General features: G+C 35.8%; 1 non-coding gene across 1 annotated transcript; it reads right to left on the bottom strand.

The window, feature by feature from the left end:
• Positions 1–10,967: 10,967 nt before the first annotated feature.
• Trnat-ugu (transfer RNA threonine (anticodon UGU)) lies at positions 10,968–11,040 on the bottom strand. The gene has a single exon. It is a non-coding gene; the product is annotated as a tRNA-Thr (tRNA).
• Between the last annotated feature and the right edge of the window lie 546 nt (positions 11,041–11,586).

Raw genomic sequence — 11,586 nt, 5'->3', positions numbered from 1 at the left:
GCCTTTTACGTGCCATCACCATTCCTGGTTTAAAATCCCCACCACCACATAGCATTTAAGAATGGAATCCAGGGCCCAATACGTTGTGCAGCATAGGCAAGCACGCTACCATTGAGCCACCCCAAAAATTTAAGAGAAAAAAGCATAGACTTTACACTTGAGAGAATTTGATTCTACTATTTTAGCTTTGTGATCGCGAGCCAGGGCTATGTGCGTGCTGAGCACATGCTCCACCACTGAGCCACACCCCTGGTATAGTTTGAATTGAAACATCTTCCAAGAAGTCTTTAAAATGCAAACCAAAAACCCCTTTCTGATTACAAGTAAGCAATTTAATTTTTAAATGTATTACAGTAGACACAGTTACTGTAAAACTTAGGTGTAATTCCTCCTTGTCTTAAAAAGGCAAACCAAAAACCCCTTTCTGATTACAAAGTAAGCAGTTTAATTTTTAAATGTATTACAAAATTTGTTGGCCTCTGTATAGTGATTTATTGGTGAAAATGTAGAATAACAAGTAGAGAAGTACTTATATATTTGCTTATTGTTCATAAGTACACCGTATTTTCCTGTTCTGGTCCAGAAATCATCTCTTCTTTATTGCAAATGCATCCTTCCTGGCTAATATATCCCATCTTGAGAAAAAAAAGAGGCAACACTGTTACTAATTTAAATGCCATAGCTCTTGGGAATTTGTTTGTATTGAAACATTGTAAGTTATCTTACCTATGCAGTCCCCTAGTACCATTTATTTAGTGCTGGTTATATTACTCCTAACAGTGCATCATCCACTGACTTCCAATGGCTCTGTCAAAGATTGTTACTGTGCTTCATTGATGATGAGAATAAATGCAAATCTTACCTGGAGGATGCAGGAAAATATGAATCATAATTCATTTTCTAGTCGCATTAAATTTGCCATTTGGAATTTTATAGCATAAATGAAGAACAACATATTTTCCAACAGTGTCTTCTCTTAAGCTAACACCACTGCCTTCCATATACTGCCAGGAGAGAGGATAAGCAAACCCATGGGTGAAGCAGCCTTGTTCATTCAAGAAATATCTTGTCTTTTGCTGGCATGACTTAAGACTAGCCTGGGACGGAACAATGTGACTACATCAATTGGAGGCAAGACTAAATGTCAACTAAAAGGGCCTATAGACACAGTGAAACAAAAATCTCAGAAGCTCTCAGAGAGTATGCCAGGCCACCCTCAGGGGACTGCATGATGCAGATCACAGAACCTGTGAAGGACTGGGGAGCTGAGTCACAAGGTCCAGGGCAACATTCTTACATAGAAAACTTTCCAAATTGACCTGGACCATATATTTATACCAGCAGTATTAAGTAGAAGAGAAATGAATATTTTTGTTTAGTGACTTTATTATTAGTTTCCTGTTATAGTACTGCAGTCTTATTGCGAAAAAAAAAATATGCTTCATATATTGGATATTACAAATGTTTAATTTTCATAACTGATAGGCAAAACAATTGGTGAATATGTCAAAATCAGCCCCACAATTATGTAAAACTGTAATACACAAGTAAAAACGTTGATTTTAAAACTTGTCCCTGCATATCTATGGGTTATGTATCTGAGGATTCAAGCAATCAATGATCAAAAACATTTTGCGGGGGAAAAAAAAAAAAACTATGCCTGTTCTGAACAGGCACAAGCTTTTTTCCTGTCATTGTTCCCTAAACAATACAATGTAACAACTATTTACATAGCAGATACAGTGTAAGTAATCTAGAGATGATTTAAATTATACAGGAGGAAGTGTGTAGGTTAGAAGCAAACATTATACCATTTTATAAGGGACTTGAATGTCCATGGATTTTGGTTTCTGTGGGGACCTCTGTAGATACCAAGGACAACAGTATTTTATTTTTGCTTTAATTCAAACTTTTTATGATGAAGTTGAGCCTGTATTTGTGTTTCTCCGTCATTTGTATTTTTAAAAAATTTCCTTTTCATATTCTATGTGCATTATTTTCTACTTTTTAATGTTGATTTTTAGGTGATCTACATGATATCACCTAAAATACAACACTGTGTAGTAGGCAACAAAGGAGATGTGTATATGTGTAGGTGTGTGTTTGCACACGTGTCATTTACTCGTGATAAAAATTGTAAGTATCATCCCCATTTTATCTTTTGAGTTGGTTTATAGGGTTTTGTGTTTATTTCATTTTGCTTTTCATTGTGTTCTAGACAGATTTTTTCAATCTTGTGTTTATGTCGCTTTCAGTAAAGCTTTTCCCATTTTCTTTGTGATATGAATAATTTATTCATGTTTTCTTAGGTATTTCTGTAGTTTTGTTCTTACATTTAAATCTTTGTTTCATCTATAACGGATTTTGATGTAAGAATGAGGCAGGGATCAAATTCCTCTCACCCACTCTATCACCACCAACACCTCCACTCCAGCCCATTTAACAAGTAATCTTTTCTCCACTGGCTTGAAATTTCTTCTTTATCATGTACTAAATTTTAATTTGGAATGGGTAACATTGGCCTATTAACATTTTATTATTTATTTAGGATACCAGGGATTTAACTCAGGGGCACTTGACCACTGAGGCATATCCCCAGCCCTATTTTGTATTTTATTTAGAGAAAGGGTCTCACTGAGTTGCTTAGTGCCTCACTGTTGTGAGGCTGGCTTTGAACTCGTGATCCTCTTGCCTCAGCCTCCTTTTAGTCACATTTCTTATACTGTACAGAATGTATGGTATTCTTCATGAAAGTACTGTGTTTTTTTTTTTTTTTTCCTTTTTATTTATTTATTTATTTATTTTGTACCAGGTATTGAACCCAACTACTAAGCTATATCTCTAGCCCTTTTTTTTTTTTTTTTTTTGAGACAGGGTCTTGATAAGTTGCTATGGCCTTGCTAAGTTGCTGAGGCTGGCTTTGAATTTGCAGTCCTCCTGCCTTGTCCTCCAGAGCTACTGCCATTATAGGCATATGCCATTGCACCTGTACTGTGTATTTCTAATAAAGTATGTATCTAGGCATTTGCATCTGTTTTGGTGTTATTGCTTCTCATGTAAAAGATCATTATTTTTTTCTAAATTTTTACATCAATAAGAAAGCACTTGCTTCTCCCTCCCAAATTATTAGTAATTAACTGACTTATTTTATTGAATTCATAATATGAACACTGGAGCATACTATTAAAAAAAATCACCAAACTAACTCACAGGCACTCATTTCCATGCATAAAATCCTACAACTAGCATCATACTCAATGGTAAAAGCTAGACAGTTTTTCCTCAGGACCTGGAACAAGACCCAAAGATGCCCACTCTTAATATTGAAGATTCCAGGCAGTGTTATAGAGAAGAAAAAAGCATCCATATTGGAAAAGGAAAAAATAAAACGAAAATCTATTTTTTTTTTTTTTTTTGTAAATCGTGATCCCTTATGTAGAAAATCTGGCTAAATCTCTTAAAACCCCACTAGAACCGAAAATTGAGTTGGTTACAATATACATGAATTAATTCATAACAAAAAATAGGAATTTGTTGTATTTCTACATACTAGAAAATAAAATATATTGTTAGCTATTTGTGATATCTAAAACATAAAATTATTAGGAATAAACCTAATGAACAGTATGAAAAACTTAATACTACAAAACACTGGGAGAAATTAAAGATCTAAGTAAGTGGGTAGATCTACCTTGCTCATATGTCAAAAGCTTAACATTATCAATTCTCTCAAATTAACCTCTATATTCAATACAATCCCCGTCAAAATCCTAGCAGGCATTTTTATAGAGGTTAAAGGGCTGGTTTTAGAACTCATAAGAAAATTCTAAAGATCTAGAATTCTCAAAATAACTTAAAATATCAGATTTCACGAATAATTGTAAAATTAAGTAGTCAGTGTAAAGAGATCTGTGGAACAGAATCAAGAGTTCAGAAATGGACATACACCTCTGAATAACTAATTTTCAACAAAATTGTCAAGATAATTGCATAGCTAAATGAAAGTCTTCTCACCTTGAACAACTGAATATTCATTTGCAAAAAAAGAAAAATTAGCTTTGATCCATATTTTGCAACATATAAAAACTAATTCAAAATGGATCATGGACCAAAATCTAGAAACCAAAATTATAAAATTTCTGGGAAGATATAGGGGAAAGCATTTAATTTGTGACCTTGGGTTAAGCAGACTTGTTAGATCTGACATCAAAAGCATATCTTATTCTTAAATTGTTCAGTTGGACCCCATTAAATAAAGACAAACAAAAAACTTCTGTTCATTGAAAGATACTATGTAAGAGAATGAAAAAACAAGCCACAGACTGGGAGAAAATAATTTCAGAACATATATCTAAAGAAGGACTTGTATTCAGAATATATGAAGTACTCTAAAAACTCAATAATTAAAAAGTAGCCTACTTTTTCAACAGAAAATTCACCACACAAGATAAGCAGATGAAAAAAGCAATGCTGGAGGCATCACAATACCTGACTTCAAATTATACTACAGAGCTATAGAAATAAACATTGCATGGTACTGTCATAAAAACAGACATGTAAACAAATGGTTCAGAATAGAAGACACCAAGACAACCCCACACATTTACAGTCACCTGAGTCTTGACAAAGTTGCCAAAAACACACTGGAGAATTGACAGCCTTTTTTTAATATTTATTTTTTAGTTTTATGTGGACACAATATATTTTATTTTTATGTGGTGTTGATGATGGAACCCAGCGCCCCACGCATGCCAGGCAAGCATGCTACCGCTTGAGCCACATCCCCAGCCTTGACAGCCTTTTTAACAAATGATGCTGGGAAAATGGTTATATGTCAAAGAATGAAACTAAACCCTCATCATTCACCCCACACAAAAATCATCTCAAAATGGATCAAAGGCTTGGCATGGTAATGCAGGCCTATAATCCCAGCAATTTGGGAGGCTGAGGCAGGAGGATCACAAGTTCAAAGCCAGCCTCTCCAATTTAGCGAGGCCCTATCTCAAAAAAAAAAAAACTGGTGATGTGGCTCAGTGATTAAGCCCCCCTTGGCTTACTCGCCAATACTAAAAGGAAAAAAAAAAAGTGGCTGGGGATATAGTTTGGTGATAGGGTGCTCCTAGATTTAATCCTCAATAAAAAAAAAAAAAATCCAAGACCTAGAAATTAGACCAAAAACTAAACGATGCAATTCCTAGAAGAAAATGTACAGTCAACACTCCAGCATGTAGGCATAAGCAATGACTTTCTTAATGGAACCCTGTAGCTCAGGAATTAATGCCAAGAGTTCATAAATGGGATGGCATCAAACTAAAAAGCTTCTGCACAGCAAAGGAAAAAATTAGGAATGTGAAGAAAAAATACAGAATGGGGGGAAATGTTTGCTAGCTGCTCTTCTGACAGAGGATTAATATCTAGAATACATAAAGATCTCAAAAAACACCAAAAAATTAAATAATCCAGTTAATAAATAAGCAAATTGATTAATTAGACACTTCCCCCAAAAGAAGAAAAACAAATGGCCAACAAATATATGAAAAAAATATTCAACATCATTAGCAATTAGAGAATTACAAATAATATACATTAGATTTCATATCACACCCGGTCAGAATGACAGCCAAAAAGAATACAAACAATAATAAATGCTAGAGAGGATGTAGAGAAAATGGAGCACTTTTACACTGTTGGTAAAATTGTAAATTAGTACAGCCACTGTGGAAATCAGTATGGAGGTTCCTCAAAAGACCAGACATGGAGCTACCATATAACCTAGCTATACCACTCCTTGGGATTTATCCTAAAGAATTATAGTCATTGTACTACAGTGATACATACATACCCACGTTATAGCACCACAATTCACAATTACCAAACTATGGAACCAGCCTAAGTGTCCATCAGTGGATGAATGGGTACAAAACACAATGGACTTTTAGTCAACCATAAATTAAAATGAAATTATGTCATTTGCAGGAAAATGGATGAAACTTGAAAATCAGGTCATGCATTTTATGTGTTCTCTGATATGTGGAAGCTACAGAGGAAAAAGGAAAAGAAAAGTGTGGGGGATGGAGAGCTTATGAAAATCAAAGTGAGATCAGTAGACGAAAGATTCCAAGAGGTAGGAGGAGGAGAGGCAGGGGGAAGTGCTAGGGAGTGATATTGGTCAAATTATATTTTATACTGTGTGCATGTATGAATGTGTAACAGCAAATCCCATCATGTATAAGTGTAATCATAATAAAAGTGAAAAAACTATATAAATAATAAATAATAATGACTTTTTTAAAAAAGATATGCAGGTGACAAATAAGTACATTAAAATTACTCAACATCAGCCAGGCACAGTGGCACATACCTGTAATCCCAGCAACTCAAGGGCCTGAAGCATGATGATTGCAAGTTCAAGGCCAGCCTCAGCAACTTGTTGAGATCCTCAGCAATTAGGCAGACCCTGTCTGAAAATAAAATGGACTAGGGATGTAACTCAGTGCCTGGGTTCATTCCCCAGTGCACACCTACAATCCCAGCTGCTCAGGAGACTGGGGCAGGATTGCAAATTTGAGGCCATCTAGTCAATTTAGTGAGATCCTATCTCAAAAGTTTAAAAAAGGGCTGGGGATGTAGCTCAGAGGCAGAGAACCCCTGGGTTCAATCCATACTATTGTGTGTGTGTGCGTGCATGGATGTGCACACACACACACACACAGAGATGGATGGTACCCAATACCATGATGTGCAGGAACTGGAACTCTTTTAAGGCTGGTGGGAATATAAAATGGCATAGTCATATTGGAAAACAGTTTGCTAGTTTCTTAAAAAATAAAATATATACCCACCACAAAATAGCTAATCTCCTATTTATCCAAGAGAATTAAAAGTATATTTCTGTGCAAATATTTTTACATGAATGTTAATAGAAACTTTTTTTTGTAATAACTCCAAACTGGAAAAAACCTAAATACCTGTCAATAGATGCACATGTAAGCAAGATATGTGATGACATGGATAATCTCAAAATAACTGCACTAAGCAAGAGAAGCTGAATCCTTTCTTCCAAAATGGAACATGCTATACATTCCATTGATAGAAAATTCTAGATGATTCAAAGTAATTTATAGAGACAGAAAATGTATTATTGGGTATGCAGCAGAAGGAAAGAGAATAGGCAGGAGCAACTTTAAAGACACATGGGAACTTTGGGGGCTCATGGATATGTTCATGATCTTGATAGTAATGGTTTTATGTCAAAACATCAAATTGTACATTTTAAATATATGCAATTCATGGTATGTTGATCTGTTTTAAAAAATCAGTAACTATTATTTGCAGATTAAAAATCAATCTATTGGGAAAATAATAAACTCTAATTCCAGGGCAAATCTTAACATGAAGGTTATTTCCTGCAAAGTTTTTGCTTGTTGGTTATTTTATTGAAGAATGGGATCCTAATTACAATGTTATACGTCGTGTATGTAAAATATGTCACGCATATCTAAAAGGAACAAATAAAAATAAATAAAATCCATATTTTAGTCTCTCAGTCAAGCCAGGAGAGTCAGAATATCTAGGACCATAGTCTGGAGTCTAAATTTGTAACAAGCCACACAAGTGTTTTTTTAATGCATGAAAGCTTGACAAAACATTGCTCTAATAGAGAGATGGGTTGAATTTCATTGGCAACTTTTGCTCTGTTCTTTCAGTTTTGTTGTGTATTATTTTCTGTTACTATTTCCTAGATGTTATGTAACTGCAGTTGTAGATTTCTAAAGCTTTTGTGATTATTTCCCCCAAAATGGTTGTCTCATTTTGTTTTTCTTTTTTTCTTGTTTTGTTTTACTTAGTTTCAGGTTTACTCTCATTTTTTTAGGCTTGTTTTTATTTTTGTTGTTATTTCTCATTTTGTTTCATTGTGATTAAAAAAAATGGTTTCTAGAACATCTAGTTTTAGTATTGTGTTGAGGTTTCTTTGTGGCGCGATTGGCTCTGTTGTCTAATTTTGTGGTTGTCACACTGACCAAACATTAGAATCACCTGCAAAACTTAATAACAGATTATGCCCTGACCCCACACTCAGTAATTGTGATTTACTTAACTTCATATGGGGTTCAGATACAGGGTGTAAAAACTAACTTATGCCCGGCACAGTGGTGCACGCCTGGAATCCCAGCGGTTTGGGAGGCTGAGACAGGAGAAACTTGAATTCAAAGCCATCCTCAACAACTGCAAGGTGCTAAGCAACTCAGTGAGACCCTGTCTCTAAATAAAATATAAAATAGGGCTGGGGGTGTGGCTCAATGGTCAGTGGTCGAGTGCCCCTGAATTCAGTCCCTGGTATTAAAAAAAAAAAAAAAAACTAACCCATGTGAGTCTAATGTGAAAAAGTACTAAGAATAGTACTTAATCTGGCAAAGAACAAAGACAAAAAGAAGTATGGTAAAGTCTCAAGGAGGGAGTATGACTTACTGTGTAAAAGTTATTATGGCACATCTTCTGGAGTCACACAGACTTGTGGTTGAATCCCAGTTCTACCACTCACTAGGCCCTCCATATACATCCCTCTTGCATCCAGTTCTCTGGATAACAGTGATAATTAATTCCTAGGGATGCTAGTGAATATCGAGATTATTTGTATAAAACTCTTAGCATGGTACACATCATATAATAAAGACTCAAGGCTTCGGTTATTGTCTGGATTCTTTTCAGTACTCACATTTTCTAATTCACTCTGACCCTATTCTTCTAATCTGGAAGATATATGGTCAGTATTTAGTTCTACTGGTGGTCACATTTATAACTTTAAATAACCCAGGAACAAATTTACCTTTCCAGAGATGATTTCGGAACTTGAGCAACTCTGGAGAATCCTCTCCATTTTATTTTTGTTGTTGTTTTGACTCTGGAGCACTCAATCACTGAGCTACGTTCTCAGCCCTTTTTATTTTTTATTTTGAGACAGGGTCTTCCTAAGTTGCTGAGGCTAGCCTCAAACTTGCAAAAAAAGGCAGTCCTCCTGCCTGAGCCCCCCATGTCACAGGGATTACAGGCATGCACCACAGCACCTGGCTTTCCGTTTGAAAGGTGAAATTTCCATTAGCTCGCCCTTCCTTCACCTCTTATTTTCTTAGCATATTATTATCTTTACATTATGCAATTGTTCTTTCTTTTGTTTTTATAGGTAAATGGTATGATAGCTCGATATAGATTTCTTGGTTTTGCATTTTTTCCTGTCCACATATATTATTTTTGTTGTTGTTTTGATACTGGGGATTGAACTAAGTGGCGTTCTACATCTAGGCTACATTCCTACCCACCACCACCACCCTTTTTTTTTTCCCCTTTTGGTACTGGGGATTGAACTCCGGGGCACTTGCCCACTGAGCCACATCCCCAGCCCTATTTTAGAATTTTATTTAGAGACAGGGTCTCACTGAGTTGCTTAGTGCCTCACTATTGCTGAGGCTGGCCTTGAACTCTCAATCTTCCTGCCTCAGCCTCCCCAGCTGCTGGGATTATAGGTGTGCACCATCTCACTGGGCCTTTTTTATTTTTTATTTTGAAACAGGGTCTCTCTGATCACCTGGGCTGGACTTGAACTTGTGAGCCTCTTGCCTTGGCCTTCTGAGTCACTGGGATTACAGGCCACCACACCAGCCTTGGTGTCTTATTTCTTAACCTAGATTATGATTGGATTCTTTATTAATAACTTCTCCAAATATTTTTTTCTTGATTTTTTTTGGCTGTTAAACAGTGAGCTTTTTTTTTTTTTTTGGGGGGGGGGGGTGCCAGGGATTGAACTCAGGGGCACTCGATCACTGAGCCACATCCTTAGCCCTATTTTGCATTTTATTTAGAGACAGAGTCTCACTGAGTTGCTTAGCACCTTGGTTTTGCTGAGGCTGGCTTTGAACACAGTGATCCTCTTGCTTCAGCCTCTTGAGCCAATGGGGATTACAGATGTGTGCCAACTGCACCCAACCAGTGAGCCTTTTAGAGACACTTTTCTTGATTTCAAGGATTATTTCTTGTATCATATCTTTGATTTTTTTTCTCTTTCATCGATTCTGCTTTTATTCAGGAACATCAGATAATGTATGCATTGATTCCTGTCTTCTATGACTAATATTTTTCTTTGAATAAATTTTATTTTTCCTTTCCCACTGCATGTAATCTTTCCCCTCTTTATTACACTTGGTCTTTCTAAACCATGTTGCAGATTCTTTCTGCTTTGACAGGTCTATATTGTATTATTTCTAATATGGTTTTCACTTCTATAATCTCCCTTCTTTTTTGCTTAAACTTTGTCCATTTTTCTTTAATTTATATCAACTACTTTTGTCTCATATTCCATTTTTTTCTTAAAATATAGCTAAGTATTTTTTGTCTGGAATGTTCAACAGTGATTTTTCTTTTAAAAATACTGTTTCCTTCTGATACTTAATGGTATCTTTCCTTTTTACTTTCTTTCTCTTTTTGTATTTTTTCACTCATTGCATTGCCCTGGATAGGGATTTATTTTCTGCACACAATTCAAATAGTCAGTGGACTCTATTTCTATTATTTTCTCTCGAATACTGTGAGTTCCTCTTGACACTGTTTGCCTAGTCATGCTGTAAATAATACATGGAACTTGGGCTGGAATTTTGGTAATGCAGAGGCTCTGTTTGGTTGTTCAGCTAGAGGTATTTAGGGAGTCAGGGTTGTCAGTAGGTAAGGGCAACTGGTAATTTTCACGTTTCTGAATATATTCCCTTGAATTCACAAGCCATTTTTAATGTGGAAATAGCTCCATTTTCCACACAGTCATACTCTTAGTCTTTGTGACTTCAAATTAAGGGGTTTTAGTAACATGCTTCTGAAATGGTTTAAGTTCTGCAACCTGTACTGGATAGAGGAAATTAGTGTTACTGTTTGGTCCAAAGATTATCGTATCTAACAAATATTTTTTTTTAATTTTATTTTTTTGGTGGTGCTGGGGATTGAACCCAGGGCCTTGTGCATACAAGGCAAGCACTCTACCAACTGAGCTACAACCCCAGCCCCAAAAATATTCTTCATATGCTTGTATGAGGCTATAGCTATTTCTAGTGTCATAACCAACTCTTTTTGGTTATTGTTTCTTTTAGTGAGTGTCAGAGAAAATTGTATAGAAAGTGCTTTTGTCTTTCAGAAAGCCATTTCATATTATTATTTATATTTATATTTTGAGCATTTGGAATCAGTTTTATATTCAAATTACTGGGGATGTGGCTCAGTGGTTAAGCACTCCTGGGTTAATGCCCAAAAACAGAAGAAGAAGCGGAGGAGAGAGGGAGGTGGAGAAGGTAGAGGAGGAGGAAAAGAAGGAATGGCCAAAAAAGGAGGAGGAGGAGGAGAAGGAGAAATAGCCAACAAATATATGAAAAAAAAAATGTTCAACATCTCTAGCAGTCAGAGAAATGCAAACAAAACTACATTAAGATTTCATCTCACTCTAGTCAGAATGGTAATGATCAAGAATACAGTCAACAATAAATGCTGGCAAGATTGTGGGGAAAAGGTACAGTTGTACATTGTTGTTGGGGCTGTAGACTATGTAGCAGT

The sequence above is a fragment of the Marmota flaviventris genome, chromosome 13, assembly GCF_047511675.1.
Source record: "Marmota flaviventris isolate mMarFla1 chromosome 13, mMarFla1.hap1, whole genome shotgun sequence".
Lineage (NCBI taxonomy): Eukaryota > Metazoa > Chordata > Mammalia > Rodentia > Sciuridae > Marmota > Marmota flaviventris.
This window is presented reverse-complemented; position numbering and strand designations above follow the sequence as displayed.